This window comes from Aulonocara stuartgranti, assembly GCF_965226115.1.
Source record: "Aulonocara stuartgranti genome assembly, chromosome: 7".
In the NCBI taxonomy this organism is placed as follows: domain Eukaryota; kingdom Metazoa; phylum Chordata; class Actinopteri; order Cichliformes; family Cichlidae; genus Aulonocara; species Aulonocara stuartgranti.
The window spans coordinates 2,301,736-2,323,713 of NC_138945.1; the positions used below are offsets into that span (position 1 = coordinate 2,301,736).

At 44.6% G+C, this 21,978-nt stretch overlaps 1 protein-coding gene and 2 pseudogenes across 4 annotated transcripts in view; all 3 read left to right on the forward strand.

Moving 5' to 3' along the window:
- LOC309710575 (uncharacterized protein) overlaps positions 1-21,978 on the forward strand; it is an 84,292-nt gene that overhangs the window by 56,065 nt on the left and 6,249 nt on the right. The window lies entirely within an intron of this gene.
- On the forward strand, positions 1,386-5,155 carry LOC309711724 (transmembrane emp24 domain-containing protein 6-like; annotated as a pseudogene). Its single transcript has 4 exons — positions 1,386-1,523; positions 1,649-1,795; positions 4,333-4,505; positions 4,742-5,155. The product of its transcript is annotated as a transmembrane emp24 domain-containing protein 6-like (transcript).
- Positions 13,945-18,603, forward strand: LOC309710567 (zinc finger protein 277-like; annotated as a pseudogene). Its single transcript, XR_014280898.1, has 8 exons — positions 13,945-14,562; positions 15,083-15,296; positions 15,571-15,659; positions 15,773-15,855; positions 16,091-16,182; positions 16,539-16,635; positions 17,723-17,765; positions 17,851-18,603. The product of XR_014280898.1 is annotated as a zinc finger protein 277-like (transcript).

Consider the following 21,978-nt stretch of genomic DNA (forward strand, 5'->3'; position numbering starts at 1 on the left):
CACACATGTGTGTCGTATCTTTTGCATGATAAGTACTGATAGAGACAGACGTGAGTCTGTATTTATATTTCTTGCAGCCTGTTAGCACTGTACCTCCTGCCTTTCCAAACGGCTCTTCTGTGTTTCTGTCTCATCGTTCTGCTGATGAACATTTGTCGCCCACTGTGATCTCAGCACGTCGTCCTGGTTCTGGACAGCAGACGTGTGTTGATCTGAGTCCTGTGATTTCCAGTAGTGATTTATTCCCAAGACCAAATCAAACCGTCCTCTGCTGCCGTGTTGTTGCACAATAAAAATGATGCAGCTGTCAGAAACGGTCCGGCCCTGGTTATTGTCTCAGATATGACGCTCGTCTTATCCTGTCGGCTTCTGTCGCTTTCCTTCATTTACTTCTTGTTATTTTCCTGAAATGTGCTCCAGAGTGACAAAAATATGTGCTGGAGTTTATGCTGCACTAAAACCTCTGTGACATCGATGCACTCACTGCTAACAGGAAAGCCAGAGGAGCAGATGCATCCCAGCAAAACACTGATGCAGCTTTTTCACATTAAACTGAAGTGATATCAGATACAGTCCTGATTAAAGCTTTAAGACCACTTGAAAAATGGCAAAAATCATATTTTGCATGGTTGGATCTAAATAAATGTTGTTACTAAGAGAATGTTTTATTCACAAATGCAGACATTTCAAAGCTAAACGACATGATTTTGAAAATGAGAAGTGATATGAAGTGTATGTTAATCACAGAATCATAATTCATACATGATTTCATTGATAGTTAATTATGTTTAACTGCTCAGCACTGATCACTTCCTGCTGCAGAGGGTGGAACAACCAGTGATCAGGTTTAGGGGGCAGTTACTTTTGCACACAGGGCAGGTTTGGGGAGAGTTTTTCGCTTTATAAATGAAACCATCATTTAAACAATACTGTTTGTATTCTCTTTATGATCTTTGTCTAGAATGGAAACAAGTTTTATCATGTAAAACATCAAACAGACCATCTTCTCAGCACTACACCCACTCTCCTGTTGGCATATGTCTGCTGTTTCCTGTTCACCAGTGGATCAATGGATTCATGTAAATGTTGAAATGACGGCCATGAGAATAATCTAAATGTACATCCACCACATGGTCAAATATTACTGAACCGGTGGTCCAAACCTCCACAGGATGTCGGGATCTGTCTGTGGAAGTTTCAAGGTTCATTTGTTTGGATCACCTGGAGAGTTTCCCTCCTGCAGGGTTTTCCTCTCTATCAGCAGTGCTTCCATCTGTGCAGCCCGTCCAGTTTTCCCAGCAGAGGAGGAAACATTTCAGGGCTGGTTAATCATTTTTGATCTAACTGCAGCACAGACTCTACTCTCACCCTTCCATGTTTTAGACATGCTGTGCTGGATTCCCTGCTTCTTTCTGGGCTTTTTATTTTGGGGCTCAGCTCATGGGGTTCCCCAGACAAACGCCCGCCCCGACGTCACAGACCAGGAGCTGTTCTGGGGTTCTGACCAGTACGACTTTGCTATAGTGCTTCTGTAGAGCTCACAGTGGTAACATCAAACAGGATATTTTACACTGACAGAGCTGCTGCTGCTCGTTCCTGCAGTGTGTGGACGCTCTGTATGGTTTTTAACTCTGTATTGGTTTTGTAGGTCCAGTGGGTGATGGGAGTCGGCCATGACAGACACCTGTCTGTCATGGCAGACACCTGTCTGTCACCGTCAACACTCCGAGTGATCTGTTGCTGTCTACTGTTGATGATGCGAAGGGCCAGATCAACTTTGAGGCTGCAGAATCAGGTAGCTGTCTGTCTGATGGATAGCTCTTCCATGCTGTTATTTCACTTCAGCTGAATGCGATGAACAGATTGTAGGAAATTATGTCTAGATATTCACTTTAACATTAAATGTTGATACAACACAAACTCTCGTAGAGGATATAAAGTCAGAGAGATACATGTTTTAAAGGTGAGCAGCCAAATAATTATTAAAACACAAAAACACCTTGTTAGCGTTAGCTGGTAGATTAGCATTTGAGATTTCCATTGAGATTTCATCTTTTATTCTCATGATACAGGTCGTCCCACTGCATCTCACCCTGCAGGAGTTTTACAGAAATGTTCAATAAAATCTTCTAATTTTCATCATGTTTTTCTGTAATGGTGCCTGGGTGGTGCCAGTGTTTTAAGTTTGGACATTTTGTTAGTGTTTAGTTTTCCTGTGTCTGTTTCCTGTTTTATTATGATAGTCTTTTGTCCTGTGCTCGTTATGTGGAGTGTACTTCCTGTTTCTTTAGTTTCTTCCAGCCATGTTTTCACCTGTTTCTCATCCTGTCATTATTTATTTGTCTCTGCTCATTGTCACGTCATCGTCAATGCCTCGTGCGTGCACCCTGTAGATCAGCGGTCCCCAACCTTTTTTGCGCCACGGACCGGTTTATGCCCGACAATATTTTCACGGACCGGCCTTTAAGGTGTCGCGGATAAATACAACAAAATAAAACTAGTACCGGTACCGAAAAAAAGAAAATTTATTCATAACACACGTGGAAAGACCCAGGAAAACCGAGTAAACGATAAAAACGATAACAAAATAACACTGAAAACCGATAAAAACCCTGAAAACCAGACATTTCACACCTGAGCCTCAACTCTCGCGGCCCAGTACCACACGACTCACGGACCGGTACCGGTCCGAGGCCCGGGGGTTGGGGACCGCTTCTGTAGATGTTATTAGTCTCATCATTGAGACTCAACTCTTCAGTCGGTTTCGGCACCGTTCTCTGAAGGTCCCACCACAGCTTCTCCGTCAGGCTGAGGTCTGGACTGGCTGGAGCATTGCACCACTTTGATTCTTTTTCTTTTGGAGGTTTGGCACTCTTCTTGGTATCATCGTCCTGTGGCTGATGGCCTCACATCTGACTCTAGAATACATTTGTATACAGAGGAGTTCATGGTTTACTGAGTCACTGCACGGAGCCCAGATCATCATCCCTCCACCACAGTGCTGACAGCTGGTCTGACGTGTTTCGTTTTCTCCTTTATGGACAAACATGTCCACTTTGGTTTTGTCTGTCCAAAGGAACCTGAGCGTTGCTGCAATGTTCAGTTAAAGAGAAGAGGCTTCCTCCTGGTAACCCTTCCAAACAAGTCACACTTGTTCAGTCTGTTTCTATTTGTACTCTCATGAACTTTAACATTTAACATGAGGCCTGTAGAGTCTGAGAATGAGAATTCTTGGGGTTTTGCAGTTTTTCTGAGCGTTTGGATGGTCTTAGGTTGAATTTGCTGGAACATCCACTCCTGAGATGATTGTAGTATTGTGTTAACACACAACTGAATGCTGCAGACCAGCAAACTGCAAAAACGTCTGCATTTGCAAAGGTTCTCACATCTGCCGTTGGATACACCAATCAAATACAACTGATTTTAATTCCTATGGAAACATTAAGGATAAACTCAATTTTCACAGGATTCTGCGATACGTAATAGGTTTGCTTTAACTGGAAAACATTTTGTGTTTGCTGTGTTACTTTTAACTGTGCTATATGGAAAAAAAAAAGAAAAACATCTTGACTTGTGTCACGGCTCAACGGCACGAGGGAACAGGGATGGACACAGGCGCAGAAACCAACCCGGAAGCGAGGTGACAGAAAACAAATGATTTATTTCCGCCCACAGGAAAACAAAGGTGAAACACACAGCGACGCCACCACACTAGTGGCGCGTAGGATTAGTCTGTGAAAATGAGGGCGACCTAGACACCTCTAGGAGACGGCTGAACAGCGGGGACAGCGGGGAGGTAGAAACAGGACTAGGTAGGGGCCGGGGCACTGGAACAAGAGGAGATCACGATCAGAGGGATCCAGCAGACAACCAATAATCCTCCGCAGTTGAATTGAATTGCCTTACTTGGTTTCAGATGGAGGGGACAGGTGGAGCGGAAAACCCGGAAGCGGTCGAGGCGTGGGGAGGCAGGCAGGTGAGCAGTGGGTCGGCAGGCCACGTTGTGTGAGCAGCTGGCGGCCCAGGTCCAGGAGGACGGGAGCGAGGGGAACAAGATCTCCACTCCGGGTGCTATCGCTGAGGACAAGAAAAGACAGGTCAGTCATCACACGGCGTTAAGACAAGGTTTTAGGATGCTCCACTGAACTAACATGGGAATAGGAGATACTCAGGCGATGAGTGGTTGAGAGCGCAGGTCTGATATACCGCTGGCACGATTGCTCACAGGTGGTCAGCCAGGGAGGGGCAACCGGACTCCGCCTAAAGGAGGAGGAGCCGCTGTCTGAGACCTGCAGGTGCCCAACCAGACCATGACACCTTGTCTACTTCCAGGTTTCTATCAGATGTGCTTCAGCAACTTCCACAACCGTTTCGGCTCGATGCAGGTTTCCCTCAGCTTTGGTGTTTACTATGACACCTACCAAGATCCCTCAAAGAGCGAGGAGGAGGAGAAGAAGAAGGAGGAGATCAGCAAAGAGCTGAACAACACACTGAGCGTCATCGAGGTACACATAGCTACCTGCTGTTACAGTTGTTATAGTGTTGTGGTGTCTGTGGCAGTACTGACAGCAGTTGGTGAGCCAAAACAAGTCAAATGTATTTAAACTTCACACTTAAGTTCAAAGTGTTTCACAAAATGAATTAAAAACAGTAACTGGTAGCAGAGGCGGGATTGTTGGAGTTTGACACATCAAAAGTGAATAAACAGATTTTTATACCTGCGTCTGTTCTGCTGTGTCAGACTACGACCCACAAAGTGGAGACCTACGTCTTTCACATGTTCCGGCACTACGGCTTCAGTCGGATGAGAAAGAGCGTAGACTACTTCCTGCTGCAGTCCAACTCAAAGTACATCACCTGGTGGTCGATGGCCCTCAGCCTCCTCATCGTCACCTCTGGGTACCTGCAGCTACTCTTCCTCAAAAGCCTCTTTGTCAACAATACCGGCACAGAGGGCGAGAAGCCTCGATGCTGATAGACTAAAAATAAAAATGTCTGGATGTTTTGTGGAGGAAAGGCAGACACGAACAAATTGAAAAGCAGTGATGGTTCTTTCTCTTTGAATGAATAAATATTAGAAATAATCATGTTGAGACTTTGTGATGCTTTTCCAAACAGACTCGATCAGTTATCTTAACACGTTTTTTTTCACAATATACTGCATTGATACAGTTTGATAACAAATAAAAACAATAACATATATGTGATGGTGATTTTAAAAATATGTAAACATATTATACTGATAGCTACCAGTACTCTCCAGAAACCATTCATCAGCTGTTTGCAGAATCTACACGTTGGCATAGCAATGGGCGGTTGGCGAGGGGTTAAGGACCGGTCTCTAGGCCAGCATGACGGGGCAATAGCAGCTAATCACCAAGCACTTACAACGGGTTGGGAATGATTGGTGGTTCAATGGTTTCCTACAGGTCTCTGGGCCTTTGTGACACAATATGAGTAGACTGTGTTGCCAGTAGGTTATGGGGCTTCTGTGTTCACATCTGCTCTGTATGACATTAAACTCCAAGGACCAAATAAACTGCAAATTTGAGTGTTTCGAGTAGCCTGAGCTTTTAGCTTACATGCACTGGCATTATTATTAAAAATGTAAAATAAAAGATGTTAAACCATGTTTCACATGAACATCCACCACCAGAACACAAAATATATGATGGGAAAGACAGAGGAGCAGAACAAGTTCATCTAGAGGCAGATGTTGCTTAAGGAAGTAGACTAGAAGCCAAGTATAATAAAACTGACCGCATGTTTTAAAAATGCAGGGGTGGTTAGTCTTTAAATGTTAACAAAACAAAATTTCAAGGTTGAGGTTTGAAAAACTGTAAAGTCCAGAAATCAGTGGTTAATGTCACTTTGTTGATAAAGTGTGCTGGTAGAACCTGGAATTGTGGTTTCCTGTTAAAATGTTACCAGATCCAGCATTTATGTGTGACTTCAGACTTTATACATAATAATGACCCAGACTGAACACTGCAGTTATAATTGATCTGAATTTCAGGAGTGGGACCACACCTCCATACACGTCACTTCCTCTCCTATGTCTATATATGTCGCCTGCCCTATAACCTATAACAGGCACTATAACCTGTTCATTATTGTTTCCATGCCCCACCCATCTCGCCTTTTCAAGCCTTTCACTTCTCATTAGTATCTGCACAGCCTGGGACCTGCCTCCAGTCCCCTCTGAGGCCTTCCCCAAACCACAGCCTCAATTCAATCTCAAGCCATTATCTACTAGAAATGCTGTCAAACCTAAAATGAGGACGATAGTATTTTGCAGGCATCTGTATTCAATTCAATTTAATCTTATTTATATAGCACCAAATCACAACAACAGTCACCTCAAGGTGCTTTATATTGTAAATGGTAAATGGCCTGTATTTATATAGCGCTTTACTAGTCCCTAAGGACCCCAAAGCACTTTACACATCCAGTCATCCACCCATTCACACACTGGTGATGGCAGCTACGTTGTAGCCTGGGGCGCACTGATAGAGGCGAGGCTGCCGAACACTGGCGCCAGCGGTAGGCAGAGGGCCCGGTGGGTGAAGTGTCCCAAGGACACAACGACCGAGACTGTCCGAGCCGGGGCTCAAACCGGTTACAAGGCGAATTCCCAACTCTTGAGCCACGATTGCCCCCAGGATATTGTAAGGTAAAATCATATGACCCTGTGAGCAAGCACTTTGGCGACAGTGGGAAGAAAAACTCCCTTTTAACAGGAAGAAACCTCCAGCAGAACCAGGCTCAGGGAGGGGCGGGGCCATCTGCTGCGACCTGTTGGGGTGAGAGAAGGAAGACAGGATAAAGACATGCTGTGGAAGAGAGACAGAGATTAATAACAAGTATGATTCCTACGGTGGCTGGGAAGTGCAAATCACATTTACAACATCAACAACAAAATAATATTTCCGAAAACACTTTTACATTAAAAAAAGGTTTTGACCTTGACTTCCAGGTGTTCTGAGTGTGGTGTTCAGAGCTGCCCACCAGCAGGTTGAGGATTGAAGCCAGAAACTTGGAGATGTTATAGGTGACTGAGTTGATCATGCAGACAATTGGTCTTAAAGGTGCACCCTGTTTATGTATTTTTGGTAAACCATAGTGGTTGGTGTAGATTCCCCTGGGTACAGCCTGTGGTATGAGGTCCGGTCAATAGCCTTGTCTTGTTCTAACTGCTTCAGACAGTCTATCACCCTCTTCCTGTAGCCACTAAAATTTATTTATACAGTAAAACTGTTAATTTTCATTTGTTGCCTCAAGACAACACTGTGCAGTTAGCCCAATTTTTTTCAGGCAATATACAGTAATGCATTTGCATTTGCGTGTAGAGATGTGTTTGTGTGCATTTATATGATCATAGTCAATGTTTATTACTTTACAATCTACTCATAATTACAGGACATGGATGTAAAAAACCTTTTATGGAGGGAAACCAAGGGAATGTGCACTTTCTGTCCTCAGAAAGTGAGGACAGTGAAGTAGAGGAGTGGATCCCTGAATCAGGTTTGAGGGACAATTAGGAGCTCAGGAGTAACTGTGTCTGTGTGTCAGATGAAGAAAATGGCGAGGGGGCCAATCTCGAATCTTTGCAAGAGGGCATTAAAAATATCAGCCAACAAATCTTTGACCTCCGGACGGAGATGAAAGCTGACTTCGACGCATTCAAAGAAGACCTCAGGCGTGAGTTGAAAGACGACCTAAAGAAATTCAAAGAAGACACAAACCAACAGCTATCGGCTAACAAGCTAGCGCTCCAAGAACACGGCGAGAAACTCGAGGAAGCCGAAACACGAGTGGCGGGGCTTGAAAGCTGGTCAGCGGTGGCCTATGACGCGCTGAGACAATTGCTAATGGAGCAAAGGAAACTAACCGAAAGGCTAGAAGACCTTCAGTCTAGATCGAGAAGGAGAAGGAGAAGAGGGCAGTTCGGTAATGAGCTTTGTTGAAAATGTGATCAGAAGAGAGAGACTAATACCTGATGGCACTGACCCACAAATACAACGGGCTCACCGATCCCTCGGTCCTAAGCCAGGTGCTGATGCCGCTCTCCGTTCCATTGTCGTCTGTTTTCTTCCGTTCAAAACAAAGGAAACCGTCCTCAGAAACGCATGGCAGAAGAAGATCCTCGTCAAAGACAAACCCATCGATTTTGACCATGATTATACTGCCACGGTAGTACAACAGCGCCGTGCACATAGAGAAGTGAAAAGCGCACTTAAACAAAAGGGCATACGATTCCAATTCTCTCCAGGGTTTAATTAGAGCCCCCGGGCTCGGTGTGAATAATGCAGCACCTGAACGCACCTGAGCGGCCTGCTCGAGCAGAACGAGGAGCCGCAGGGAGGCCGAGAGAGCACCACCTCCAGAGGGAGAGAGAGGGTGGTGAAAGGGTTTGAAAGAGTAACATCATAACATCTGAAGGTTTTCATGTCACTCTAATGATGTCCTGACAGAACCACGAGGGGCATCAGAAACATCTGTGTCACACCTGTCCATCACTACATCTGTGTTAGTGACACTGCTGGAAGAATCCAGATTGCTTTGATTATTGTTTCCTTCCATTTTGTTTGCACTAACACTGCAAGCATCAGACTAAATCATACTTAGTATGTATGACCCCACAGCACCATATCACCCTATTAGAGCACTTCGCTCTCGCTCTGCAGGCCTACTTGTTGTTCCTAGAGTATTTAAAAGTAGAATGGGAGGCAGAGCCTTCAGTTTTCAGGCCCCTCTTCTGTGGAACCAGCTTCCAGTTTGGATTCAGGAGACAGACGCTATCTCTACTTTCAAGATTAGGCTTCAAACTTTCCTTTTTGCTAAAGCATATAGTTAGGGCTGGACTAGGTGACCCTGAATCCTCCCTTAGTTATGTTGCAATAGACGTAGGCTGCCGGGGATTCCCATGATGCATTGACTTTTTCTTCTTCACTCACTATGTATTAACAGACCTCTATGCATTGAATCATATCTGTTATTAACCTCTGTCTCTCTTCCACAGCATGTCTTTATCCTGTCTTCCTTCTCTCACCCCAACCAATCACAGCAGATGGCCCCGCCCCTCCCTGAGCCTGGTTCTGCTGGAGGTTTCTTCCTGTTAAAAGGGAGTTTTTCCTTCCCACTGTCGCCAAAGTGCTGCTCACATGTCATTGTTGGAGTTTCTCTTTTGTCTCTTTATTATCATAAGGTTCTTACTCTACAATATAAAGTACCTGGAGGCAACTGTTGTTGTTTTTGCTGTATAAATAAAAGTGAACTGAGTTGAATGTAATTTGGTTGAACAGGAAATTCACATCATGGATCTGGAGCAGCTGTGTGATGATGTCATGTCAACATGGACCAAAACCTCTGAGGGATGTTTCCAGAAACTTTTTAAATTTGTGCCACAAATGACTAAAGCAGAAGAGAGCTCAGACTCAGCTTCACTGTCATTCAGCCATTTGACATGATATGAATGAAAAACAGATTCTCTGTCCAGGACCTGGGTCTGAGCGACCCAGGGTCCATGAGCATTTATGACTCTTGTTATATGATATGTGTTTGTTTCTGCATTGTGCTGCTGTTCCTGTGTCTATGATGTTGGAGACCTCACCTGCTCAACCGCCTGCCATAACCACGCCACCATCACTTTACCTACCTGTTGCTGCTGCATCACCGTCCAATCTACCCCCAGTGGCTGCTACACCACCATCATTTCCACTGCCTGCAGCTGCCACACCAGCACGGCCTGCGTGTCACAAACCACCTGCAGTGCTTCGCCATGGGCCATCGGAGCTCTTACGTGGCTGGACCTACTACAAGGCTGTCATCAGATCACTGGCCGGCCACCAGAACTGCTATGCCACAGCTGCCAGACCTGTGGCAGGCCGCTCGAGCTGTTTTCCTGCCGTCACCGTCCATCGGGCCAGCTGCCAAAACTGTGGCAGAACTGCGGTTGATTTTTTCAGTTTTTTGGGGACTGTTTTGACAGCGCTGCTGGACGTGCGGTCGGACTTTGAAACCGTTGGGATTAGGGGCTCTGTTTGCTAGAGGATTTTGTTTTTGCACGGAGAGTGCGGAGACTCGGGAGCAGAGTACAGACACTTGGGAGAAGGCGCGACACGGGAGTCGTGGGAGCGCACTGGAGATTTGTTGTGTGTTACATTTACTTCACTGTAAATCAACGCACTGTTTACTGCACAGAGTCCAGCATTTAGGTCCTTTCTCCCCCACAGTCTGCCACACAGACCGTGACATTCTCAGGTCTCAGTATTGCAGCATGCTACCAAACAACGAGTAAAACATTACAAATAACTACAATTAATAGAACAAGAAATTCTCAAAAATAAGTACTGAAATATGCAAAAACATAAATAACAATCACAAATATATAATATTTATATTTGGTTCTTCTTTATTTTAATGACTATTTACAGATTTTCACTGGAGGAATCAAAACTATGGATGAACACATGGAATTAAACCCTCGGCCTTCTCTCAGCGAGCTTCATGCTGTAGTCACCTGACATGGTTTCACTTCACAGGTGTGTTAACTCCAAAGCTGGAATCCTGGAATTTCTTGCCTTCTGAATCTGGTTGGGACTAGAAGTCAGGGTGGCACGCAGTAGTGCTGCACGATATCAGGAAACCCTGCAATGTGCGATAACTGCGATCAATATTGCGATAACGATATGACTTGCGATAAAATAAATAGCAAAACAAACAAAAAACCCCGAATACATAATTTCCGTTTTACTGCAACAGTTTTATTTAAAGAAAGCTGCCGTATTAGCAGTGTAACAACAAAGTGCACTTTAACATTGAAACATTGCCCCCATAAAAATTTTTGGGTCTTCTTTAAGGTCCCAGCTGGCCAGCACCTCACGTAATACACGGGCTATATTTTCACTAGTGTGAGAGTTTGGAAAACACACAGTCTCTAGACACCGTGTTTTCAGTTCAAAGTCTTCGGTGAGGAAGAGCACTGTGAAACTCATATATGGCTCCGTTGTACGACTTGATCATAGGTCTGTAGCGTAGTTTTCAGCTTGGCTCAGTTCAAATGTGACGGTCTTGTGTAGGGCTGGGTATCGTCCATGATTTCTAGAATCGATTCGAATCCGATTCACAAGGTCCTGAATCGATTCGATACACGATTCGATTCAATTTGATTCGATTCGATTTAAATCTGGGAAATTTTGCCTCAGTCAGATTATAATTCAGATCAGCACATTTACATATTTTTGTATCTATAAAAAGGAAGCTGACACTTTCCAGACTTTATCACAGGTGTGAGCGTCACAGCAGAGGCCTTTGTGTCAAAGTAGCTGAAGATAAAACACAGAAACACATGAAGGTGGTTTTCCTGGCCTGGATTTTATAAAAATATTCTGCAGTACATCAAAAACGAAAGAAAACCATTAACCAGCTTATGAACATTGCCTCTGAAGTTACAGCGGTTTTATTAGAGACAGCGTTTTGCATCATTTTAAAAAGTTTACATTTGTTCAGAAGCCTATTGAACGGCAGAAATTAGGTTTTCTCTTTGGAAGTAAGTAAAAAAAAACATCGGCCGACAGGCTGTAAACAACGGTAGACTTGTGCGTAACAACCAAGCAAATAATGCAGAAAACAGATTTCGGGGACAGACGGGAAACTGTTCTTGAAGTACAGAGAGAGAGAGAGAGCTGTGCATGAAGTGTGATTTTATCCTGGTGGAAGCAAAACAGCAACAGTCAGAGTGAATCCATGACGATGTTTATGTGAAGCGTTTGGATCTTCTTTTGCTGCTGGTTCGGTCAATATTGTTTGGAGAGAGATCAAACTAACAGCTTTAGAATCTGTGCAAAAACGGCGTGAACACAAAGCGCGGACCCGCCGAAACATCAGAATCAGCGAGCTGTCGGCTTTCAGCCCCGAGCGTGTCCGTGCCGTCGGGTGAGAAAGTCACATCTCACTGATCCTGATCCGTCGGCGCTTTGTGTTTACGTCTCTGTGCAGAATCTGTGTTCCTGCTCTCATTCACTGTTTTAAATGTTTGGTGGTTGTCAAAATTTTGTGAAGTTTCACCTGAGATTCTGGAATTTCGGGCAAAATACATTTATATTAAAAAAATCAATTCAGGATTTTAATGAATCGATATCACGTTATCCAAGCCAGAATCGATATTAATCGATGAATCGATTATTAAAACCCACCCTAGTCTTGCGGCATGTTTCGTACATTTGTGGAATGGCGACATGGGAAAAGTAGTTCCCTGAGGGGATGCGGTATCTCCGGTCCACTTTATGTATCAGACTGGTGAAGCCGCCTCTGCTAACTGTATTTATAGGCATCATGTCTTTGTCAAAAAATGTGTAATGGCCTCTGTTATTTCTTTGTAGCGCTTCCACGTTTTCTCATAAGGAGTTCCACTTTAAAAACTCGGATACAGAGACGGCCGTTGGACTGCGGCGCTCTTTGTCTTAACATTAGCAACATTAGCTAGCCCTGTCTTTCTGGAACTCTTCAAACAGTTCTCTGTGGTCGTGTTGAAGATGATGGTGGAGTCGTGTTTCCTCTGGTGGTTGCCACGAGTGTCCGGCAAGTTTTGCAGAGCACCTGTGTTTGGAGAACGTCGTCTTTACCAAATCCAAAGTACCTCCAAATAAGCGAGGTACTATTTTTTAGCCACGAGTTCATAGTCAGTAGCGTTCTCGTCATGCGTCTCGCTCTCAGCCATCACAACTCCGACTCGTCGCTGCAGCGTTGTTCGCTCCCCACCTACATAGGAGGTGGGCCTCTAATCCATTTGATTGGTTAATGCCGTGAAGGGCTCTGTTCGACTGGTCAAATGTGTAAAGGGGTTTCTTTGATTGGCAAATTCTTTAAAGCACGTGCGTAAACATTTTAAGGTACCCAATTATCGCGGTTTGCGCCGTCTTTTGCAATGGGCCCATCGCACAGGCTGATATTGCGATGACAATAAATTTTTTATTTATTGTGCAGGCCTAGTACACAGCTGACAGCTCTATTTGACAACTGTTAGAATTCATATTATGGCAAGAACCAATCAGCGAAGGAAACAACAGTCTGTCATTTCTTTAAGAACTGAAGGTCAGTCAATCCAGGAAATTGCAAAAACTTCACAAAAACCATAAAGCGCTACAAAGAAACTGGCTCACACGAGGACCGCCCCAGGAAAGCAAGAGCCAGAGTCCCCTCTGCTGCTGAGGATACATTCATCCACCAGCCTCAGAAATCACAAGTTAACAGCTACTCAGATCAGAGCGCAGATAAATGCCACATAGAGCTCCAGTAACAGACACACTCTACATCAGCTGTTCAGAGGAGACTGTGTGAATCAGGCCTTTATGGTCAAATAGCAAGCAGAGGAGATTAGTTTGGGCCAAGAAACACAGGGAATGGACATTAGACCATCTGTGCTTTGGTGTGATGAGTCCAAATTTGAGATCTTTGGTTCCACAAAGGTGAACGATGGTCTCTACATGCATGGTTCCCACCATGAAGCATGGAGAAGGAGTGTCTGGTAGTGTGTGCGCCAGTGAACATGAACTTTTAAAACTCAAAATATTTTTTTATATACTGGTTAAAAGTGTTTGTGAAATACTTTGTTCTTTATGCTGGACTAACAAACTGCAGTCACAAAGACTGACTGTGAGCACTTTTCGGTGATTACAGAGTCATAATAACGTGTCATATATGAGATTATCACCATGGCATGACATCACATCATGTATGTATTTGCAATATTTAAAAAAAACAGCTGACAGTGTGTTTTCATATTTTCATTCTGTGCTTAAAGGGAGAACGGTTTATTATTTCTGCAGTATTGCTGTCATTGCTTTTATCTATAGTTTTTTTTTTTTTTTTTTGAGAATAACAGAGTGAGTCAGACTGCAGGATGAACACTGAGCTGTTTGTGCCCCCCAGTGGTCTTTGACCACAACGTGCTTCCAGTGAATTCCCGAATCCAAGCTGTGTGTCATCAGCAGCCACTCCACCTTAAAACTGACTTCACGTATAAAACTTGGGTCATTTATTTAAGAATTTGCACCATATCCAGCCTTCTTGTGCCCCCCTGTACAGAAACTCAAATGTTATTTTCAGACTTTTATTTTAGGGAGCCTTACACCTGTACACATGGTACACATTCACAAATAACGTTTCATTTAAAAATTTGTAATAGAGGGGAGGACACATATGCTAATGTAATGTTAATAAATGGGTATTTATGAACACTAAACTTTCATGTTCAGAGAACACGCTCAGGTATATCTTGAGGATCTGAGTGTTCATGTGATTTATATTCTTTGCTATATATATGCAACAACGTCCAACGTTACATGTTAGTCAACTTCATTCACATTAATTAACCTTCAGCTATCGAAACTTGAGTTTTTATATTTCCTTGAACCACTTGAATGCACCTTTTCTAATTCGTGTTTTACCGGGGGTCCGCGAAGGCGCTTCGTTGGCATTTTACGGCCTCCGATTGGTTCGATTTGTGTTATTTGCACCACGTGACACCAGACATGGCCGCCAGCGAGCCGAGTAAAGACGGTAAGTGTGACCTTTTAAACGTGTCCGCGGCTTTAATGCTGATATCTGGTGGTCTGCGTGCAAAGGTTTGGGTGTCGGTGACTCTCCGAGTCTGTGGGAATCCACAATCAGCAGAAAAAAGGCTAAAAAAAATCAGAAAAGCAGGCGGGAACCCGCCCGGCTAAGCTAGCAGGCTAGGAAATAGCTGGGCTGCTAACTGTGATTATATAGCAATCTCTATATTCAGTCAGTACTCAGTCTGACAGCTGTGAAGTTTATTCAGGATTTAACAGCGTGTAAAGTCTGAGTTCGATTAATGAGTTATTTAATTCATTAATTTATTTATTTTTTTACTTTTAGATCATAGTTTTGTCCCCACGGGTGATGAAAATAATTGTATACAGACAGATTTTTGTAGATCAGAGGGAAATGCTTCTTCATGCCAGGCTGTACATTCTCGCTTCCGCTTGGTTTTGACTCACCTGGTCTGGAGTAGAGTGTGTGTGGTATATAAGGTGTAGTCTCTCTTCTGCTTTCTCAGGTAAGGACAGCATTCTGGAGCAGGTGTGTTTCCCCGATCAGCCGGCTGACATCTCCAGCTCTCCCGGTGTTCAATGTCCCGGCTCCGAGCCGCTGGTCTGCCTGTTCTGCTCTGAGTCCGTCCCACCGCCGCGGAAAGACGTCCTCCTCAGACACCTGCTGATGGAGCACAAGCTTGTCATCGCCGACGTCAAACTCATCGCAGACGTCCCAAAGTACGAGCCACACATGCTCCGGCTCACTCGTTTAACTCTCGGGAACACGTTTGGATGTTTTTAGCATTTGGAACTCGATCATTTCACCAAAGACTTCCTGTAATTATTTGGGGTGATGGGGGGAAACCCTTACCTTACAAGTATAAATATATACAACAAGTCCAGCATGTCCACGCCTGTTAGTGTGCTGCTTTTATGAACCGTGACGAAGTGTTTCTGTGCGCCGGTAAACCTGGCTGTGAGTCGGTTTTTACTGACGAGTTTCCTCCATCAGGTACTTGCTGTACTGGAAGGGCAGATTCCTCGAGCAGCCGCTCACAGATTTCTGCAGCGTCATCAAAACCAACTCCACGGGCCCAGTCGGTGAGTTCACTCAAACCCACAGAGGACCTGACCTTTCAAAGTGAACCACGTACACTTCCTCCAGCTCTGATTAATGACTCATTAAAAACTCTTCTTCCTCGCTGACCTGACAGAGAAGCAGGAGGACTACTTCCTGCTGTGTGACGTCCTTCCAGAAGACAGAGTCCTCCGAGAGAAGCTGCAGCAGAAACGACTGGTGAGGAGACGTGACACTCGGAGCATCCTGAGTGAATCTTGTGCTGCTGGAAGTTTCGTTTCTTTTAAACTTTGTTTTGAGGCAAAGTCTGAAAATCAGGAAAAATCAGAAAAATTGCAGATTTGAGTGATTTGACACGCTTTGTGTCGTTGTAACCTCTGCACTTTAAATATCTGAGCACTCTGAGGTAGTTTTCTGAAGAATTCCTCTGAGCTCTTCTTCTGTGCTCCCACAGGAGGAGGTCCTGGAGCAGCAGCAGAAGGAGCGAGACGACAGCAGCTTCCATCGTCTCTGCATGTTCTGCAGCGAAGAGTTCACGGGAAACAGGTAACGCGCCGCGGGATTCCCATCAGTCCTGGAAACCTCACGTGTGTTAGATGAAAGCAGACAGAAGGTAGAGCTTCCTGAAATCATGTGACTAAAAGCTTCTTTGCTTCCTGTAGTCATCTCTTATGATCCAACCCCCAAAAAGCTGCTGTTTACGCATAATTCCATAAACATCATTCAGTGACATGTCTGAGCCTGAACCAAGATACTGAACCTTGGATTGTCCGTCCTGATAATATTCTTATTTACTGTGTCAGCCTGGATGCAAAAGTTTCAATCAAGTCCACTTCCTAGTCCTCCTCTGATCCTGTGTGAATGCTTTCAGTCTGCTCGTTTCATCTCTGTATCGTCCGCAGTGATTGGTCGGACTGGCAGGCTCATCCGGTCTCTGCAGTGTGTCTGTTCTGTGATCACCAATCGGAGACGTTGGAGCAGATCTACGCGCATATGAAGGTACGGGAACGTAGAAGTTTCAGAGAAGGAAAATATCGTTTTCTGCTTTTCATCCCTGAAACGATTCTGCAAAGGCTTCTGGGAGAACGGAGACAGTGCACACTAACAGGAAACGATCTGCTTCCTGAGGTCTCTGCAAACATATGAATCCATCGTTCGCACAAAACATGGATTTTACTCAGAAAGTGCCCTCACACACAGACGGACCGAAGCTGAAGAGCTTTTAAAATGAAGCGCCTTTTATTTTGAAAAGTTTCCAAATAAATACATGATTGTCAAAACTTTAACGAGCAAATAAAAATGTTTCCTCGTTGTTGGGTCTGTTTCCACAGGCCCCGCTAGTTTAGAGACTTATTCATCATGAAGGAAACAAGACATAACAGAACATCTTCAACCGGTTTTTCACTCGCTAACGAGGGAAGTCTTTGGTCAAGAACCAGCTCTTGGAGCCCACGCCCCTGTCCTGTCTCAGGCCCGAAGTCCTTCAAAGAGCAGCTTCCCCCGTAGCTATTTATTGACATGGCAGTTACAATACACAATACAACACAAGCACCTCCCACGTAAAACCCCCCAATGGTTCTAAGACAAGGGTGCGTGTGTGTGTGTGTGTGTGTGTGTGTGTGTGTGTGTGTGTGTGTGTGTGTGTGTGTGTGTGTGTATCATAAAAGCAGGAAGCTTACAACAGAAGAAACAGATCTGTCAGGATGCATCTGCAATAAAAGCTCCCCCAGCACAGAGTGGCTGGAGAGGTCAGAGACAAAGGAACGTCTTGATCCTATAGGTTGAACTCAGACCGTACAAATTTAAGAAACACGATGACAACATTCAACAATTAGACTTAACACTCGTGAACAATAAATAAATCTAGGATTGGACGTCGACTGCAGTCCGATTTTGTCGTTGATTAAACGTTCTGGTTTAAAGTCAGAACCAGTTTCCCAAACGTGACTCTAAGTTTGTGCTCACGAGTGACGAGTTTACCTGAGAGGCAGAAAAGTTTCTCTCTGCTTTCTGGTTTTGTTATTTATGAAGTCTGTAACGGGCGTCGCGTGCGTGACCCTGACATCTTTCTGTTTTGTGTTTGCAGGAGGCTCACGGCTTCGACCTCCACCTCCTTAAGACCGAGCTCAGTGGGTGAAATCGCCGTGGTAATTCGAGCGCAGTTTGCTTCTATTTCTTCCTTCTGAGTGTTTCTAATGTTCTGTCCTCCCTCAGACCTCAAGTTCTATCAGCAGGTCAAACTGGTGAACTTCATCCGGCGGCAGATCCATCAGATCTGTGCTCTCCTGTGCTCTCCTGTGCACGCTCTCTGACAGCGAGGAAGGCGACGGTGACGAGGAGCATCGCGGCGAGGAGATCCCGGTCATCGCGGAGGACATCTCTAACCTGAGAGCGCTGAAACAGTCCAGTGTCCTCAAGCAGCTGCTGAAGGAGCGAGGAGGCAGCAGCTAGGACCACAGACGGACACGTGTCATACGTTTGACTCAAAGGCGTCTCTGACGTCGGCTGAGCTCAGCTCATGGTGACCACATCCCACATGGCTGGAACGCAGCGGCACGGGTTTGAGTCCGGCCCTTTCCCTCTCAACTATTTCCTGTACGTCTCTACTTAGTAAAGATAAGAAAGGCAAAAGAAGAGTCCTCTCCACAGCTGGACACGCGGACGCCATGATGTCCGCTGAAACGTAATTGCTCTGCCTCGTGCAATGAAGCTGAAACATGCGTTTTCTTGAATATGAATTTTAGTACTCGAGTAAAAATGATTTTCTTTTGTAACTTGTAACTGAGCTGGATTCAGTGCTGTGGTGGACGAGCTCATCGTCAAGATGAGACGAGAGACTCTTTATTGTCATTGCACAGTCACACTTAGAACAACAGCACTACACAATTGCAAACTGTCCCGCGTCGGCACTACGCACAACACAAACAACACAACACAGGAACTTAATAAATGAAAAGAATGAGTGTATGTTTTACTGCACATTGTTATTATTATTGTTGTTGTTGTCCCCTCAGAAAGCCCAGGGACGTCTCGTGCCTGAAACATCTGTCCTATTTGGTGTTTCTGTTGTTTTTCTGCATCGCTTTGCTGAGCGACACCTGCCGTATGGTGGAGCCGAACTGCAGCGCTCAGAGTTTTCACCGCGTCCTTCGCGTCCAGGCTCACGTTCACGAACATGCAGCACTGAGGAGAGAAACGAGAGGTCGCTGCAGGAACTCACTGCTGTCAAACTTCCTGTTTTATCCTCATTTCGTACTCTGGCAGGCTGTAGGACATTTTGGACAATCTATAATCTTCTAACACAAAAACATACAAGTGTTCACTGAAGTAAACACACAGAGCAGTAGCAGATTTTTTTAAGTGTTTTATTTATTTTCATTTGCTGCTAACTGCCTTGTTTTCATTTGTAGTTTTTGTAGTAGGAAGAACTACAAAATCTACAAATAAACAAAGAGCAGTTAGCAAATGTAGTGCTCTCCACTATGTGAAGCCCTCACATGAATTTTTAGATTTTTCAGTTTAAGCCAATTAAATGAAATCCAAAAATTCAGCCCCAACAATCAAATGATCCCCTATGAGCAAGCACTCTGGCAACGGTGGAGAGGAAAAACTCCCTTTTAACAGGAAGAAACCTCTGGCAGAACCAGGCTCAGGGAGGGGCGGTCTTCTGCCATGACTGGTTGGGGGGTGAGGGGCAAAATTAAATCAAACATAAAGGAGAGCACAGCGTATTTATGACAGGTCGGTGGACTGTGGCTCGAGTTCAAAAGATGCTCGAATCCCGCCTGAGGTGGTATGGACACGTGATTCGAAGCAATGAGAACTCAGCAAAAACGACTATTAAGGATCGACCCAGACGGACGCCGGCCTCGAGGCAGACCCCACAGAGCGGGACATTCGCTTCAGCTGAAAATCTTAGAGGCGACCCAGAAAGCTGCAGGAAACGCAATGACACATCCGGCAACAGTTAAACCTACTTTAAGTAGGTTTACACCCCACGAACCAGGCGATTCTCTTTCTGTTGTCTCTTGTTCCCGTACCGCTGGGCGCTGAAGATTTTCCACAGTTTGTCTGAGTTCTGCCATCTCTTGCCTCTGTTGTGTGTATTCTTGACTGAGTTCTATGTAGTTTTGACTGAGTTGTGCGTTTTCTAGCTTGAGTTGTGCGTTTTCTTGACCGAGTTGTGTGACATCGTGACTGAATTCTGTGCACATTTCAGTCACTCGTGCGAGTTCTTCGGTGAGTCGTGTGTTTTGTTCAATGAGTCGTGCGTTTTGATGCCAGAGGTGCTCTCTCATACGCTCCAGTATGTTTGACCGATCTCCCTGTGACATTTTTGTAAAGGGTTAAAGCTCAAAAGTGTCCAAAAGTTAAATCTCTGAATGATTTAAATGCAAAGGGTAGCTGTGTCTCAAACAACTGTCTCTTTCTGCTGTAAACTGTTGAACGAGCTCCTATTTATAGACTCGGTGGGCGTGGCAGAGAATGTGACGTCGCTGTGACATAACAATGATCCTTTGATCTTCTCAAAGGATCATTGTGACGTCGCCGTGACGTCACGATGATCGTTCAAGAAGATCAAAGGAGCGCTGTGGGTCATTCTGCGCATGCTCAGATCAATGAACGGGAGAATTATTTGTAAATACTTTGCTAGCTAACAAAGGTGCTTTTAGCAACAGCTGGTGGTGGTTCGTCGCTATCAACCCTTAAACTCGTGAACTGGCTCTCTAGCTTTTCGATTGCTACTGTTGTCTATCACATATGTATTATTTGGAACCCAGCTTACCTGTAAAAACAGACACACAGCAGGTAACAGGAACTACTCGGTGCGCCAGCTCGGCACCACTAGGCTGTGTCCCAATTCAGGGTCTGCACGCTTGAAGTACGCGCACTACGCACGGTGCGTACTATAAGTATGAGAAGTGCGGAAGTGAGAGGCTTGTGAAATAGGACGGTCTTGCCTTCGTCGCGCTGCTCAGGTTGCCTAGCAACCATGATACTAACCGCGAGAAACGTGTCATACAGCTTTGTGTGACAGAAACGAAGGAGAACATGTTTTGTTCATTTGAGACCAAAGGACCGTAAAACATGATTGTTGGGCTTCATTCCTGTGCTGAACAGTCATTTAAGATTAGCTAGTAAATAACAATTAGCTGATGTTGGTCATGAGACTAAAGTCATCTCACTGTGGTAATGTAAATATAATATGGCCAATATTAAAGTTATAGTCAGATTATTATGATATATTACAGCAGTGAGCTTGAACAGTTGTTTATATGTCCTATCACCTTAAATCTTCACTCAAAGACGAGTATCTGTGACAGTGTGTATACAGATGTGTTATATATAAGAGACAAATATTGTTCGTTTAATACGTTGGCATTATTACATTTGGCTCAATGCTTACATACATGTGTATAAAGCAAATGTACGAGCTGTGATAACTGTGTCTGATAGAATGAAGAGTAGACTGATATATGAAATATTCCTTTATTGGGTGAGAAAATCAGACCATGTCATAACTGCTGTAAGTCACACAGAATAGATATCAGAGCCTTAAACAGGTTGACGTCTGCTAAATGGGTCAAACTGGGCAGGAAGTCTACAAACACATAACATCCTTATAGAATATGATGTAACACTATAGATCAAACGATTGCTGATGTTGTCAGGGCCAAGATGATGAAAAGCTGTGGGAATTCTCTGAGGAGGTAGTAGGGACACAGGGAAACAGCCCTCACGGTGATTGTAGGGCACCAGCTGCCGCCATGTTGCTTCCCAGTGCATTCACGGTCTCTGTCGATGAAGGCGTGGTGAAAAGTGTGTAGCGTGCTGTTGTCGTCGCTGTTGTTTAACCACGATTCCATAAAAGCCAGAAAGTTCTGTACTCACGGAAGTGGTTGATGCAGGCTTGCAGCTTGTCACATTAGCAAGAATAATGGACGGGAGCGCTCGTTGTTTGTGTGTCTCTCTCCCCTCCTGGTCAGGGCCATGCAGAGATGTTTAAAGGGGCGGGTGCTCAAGTTAAAAAGGGGCACATTGAACCAGGCTGAATAACAACAACACACATTCATCAAGTATCTAATATGCAGTGTTGGGACTAACGCGTTATTAAGTAACGCGTTACAGTAACTACGTTATTATTGTGGTAACGAGCACGGTAACTAGTTATTATGCCAAAATCAGGAACGCGTTACTCGTTACTGGGATTTAGATAGGGTCGTTACTCGTTACTTCGTGTGGTGGCATCGCGGAGTTTCCACAGATTCAGTAACATTAGCAAGTGGTGGAGGCAGCAGGTGGATGAAGGAAAGGGGACGCAGAAGGAAAAGAGACCCGAGG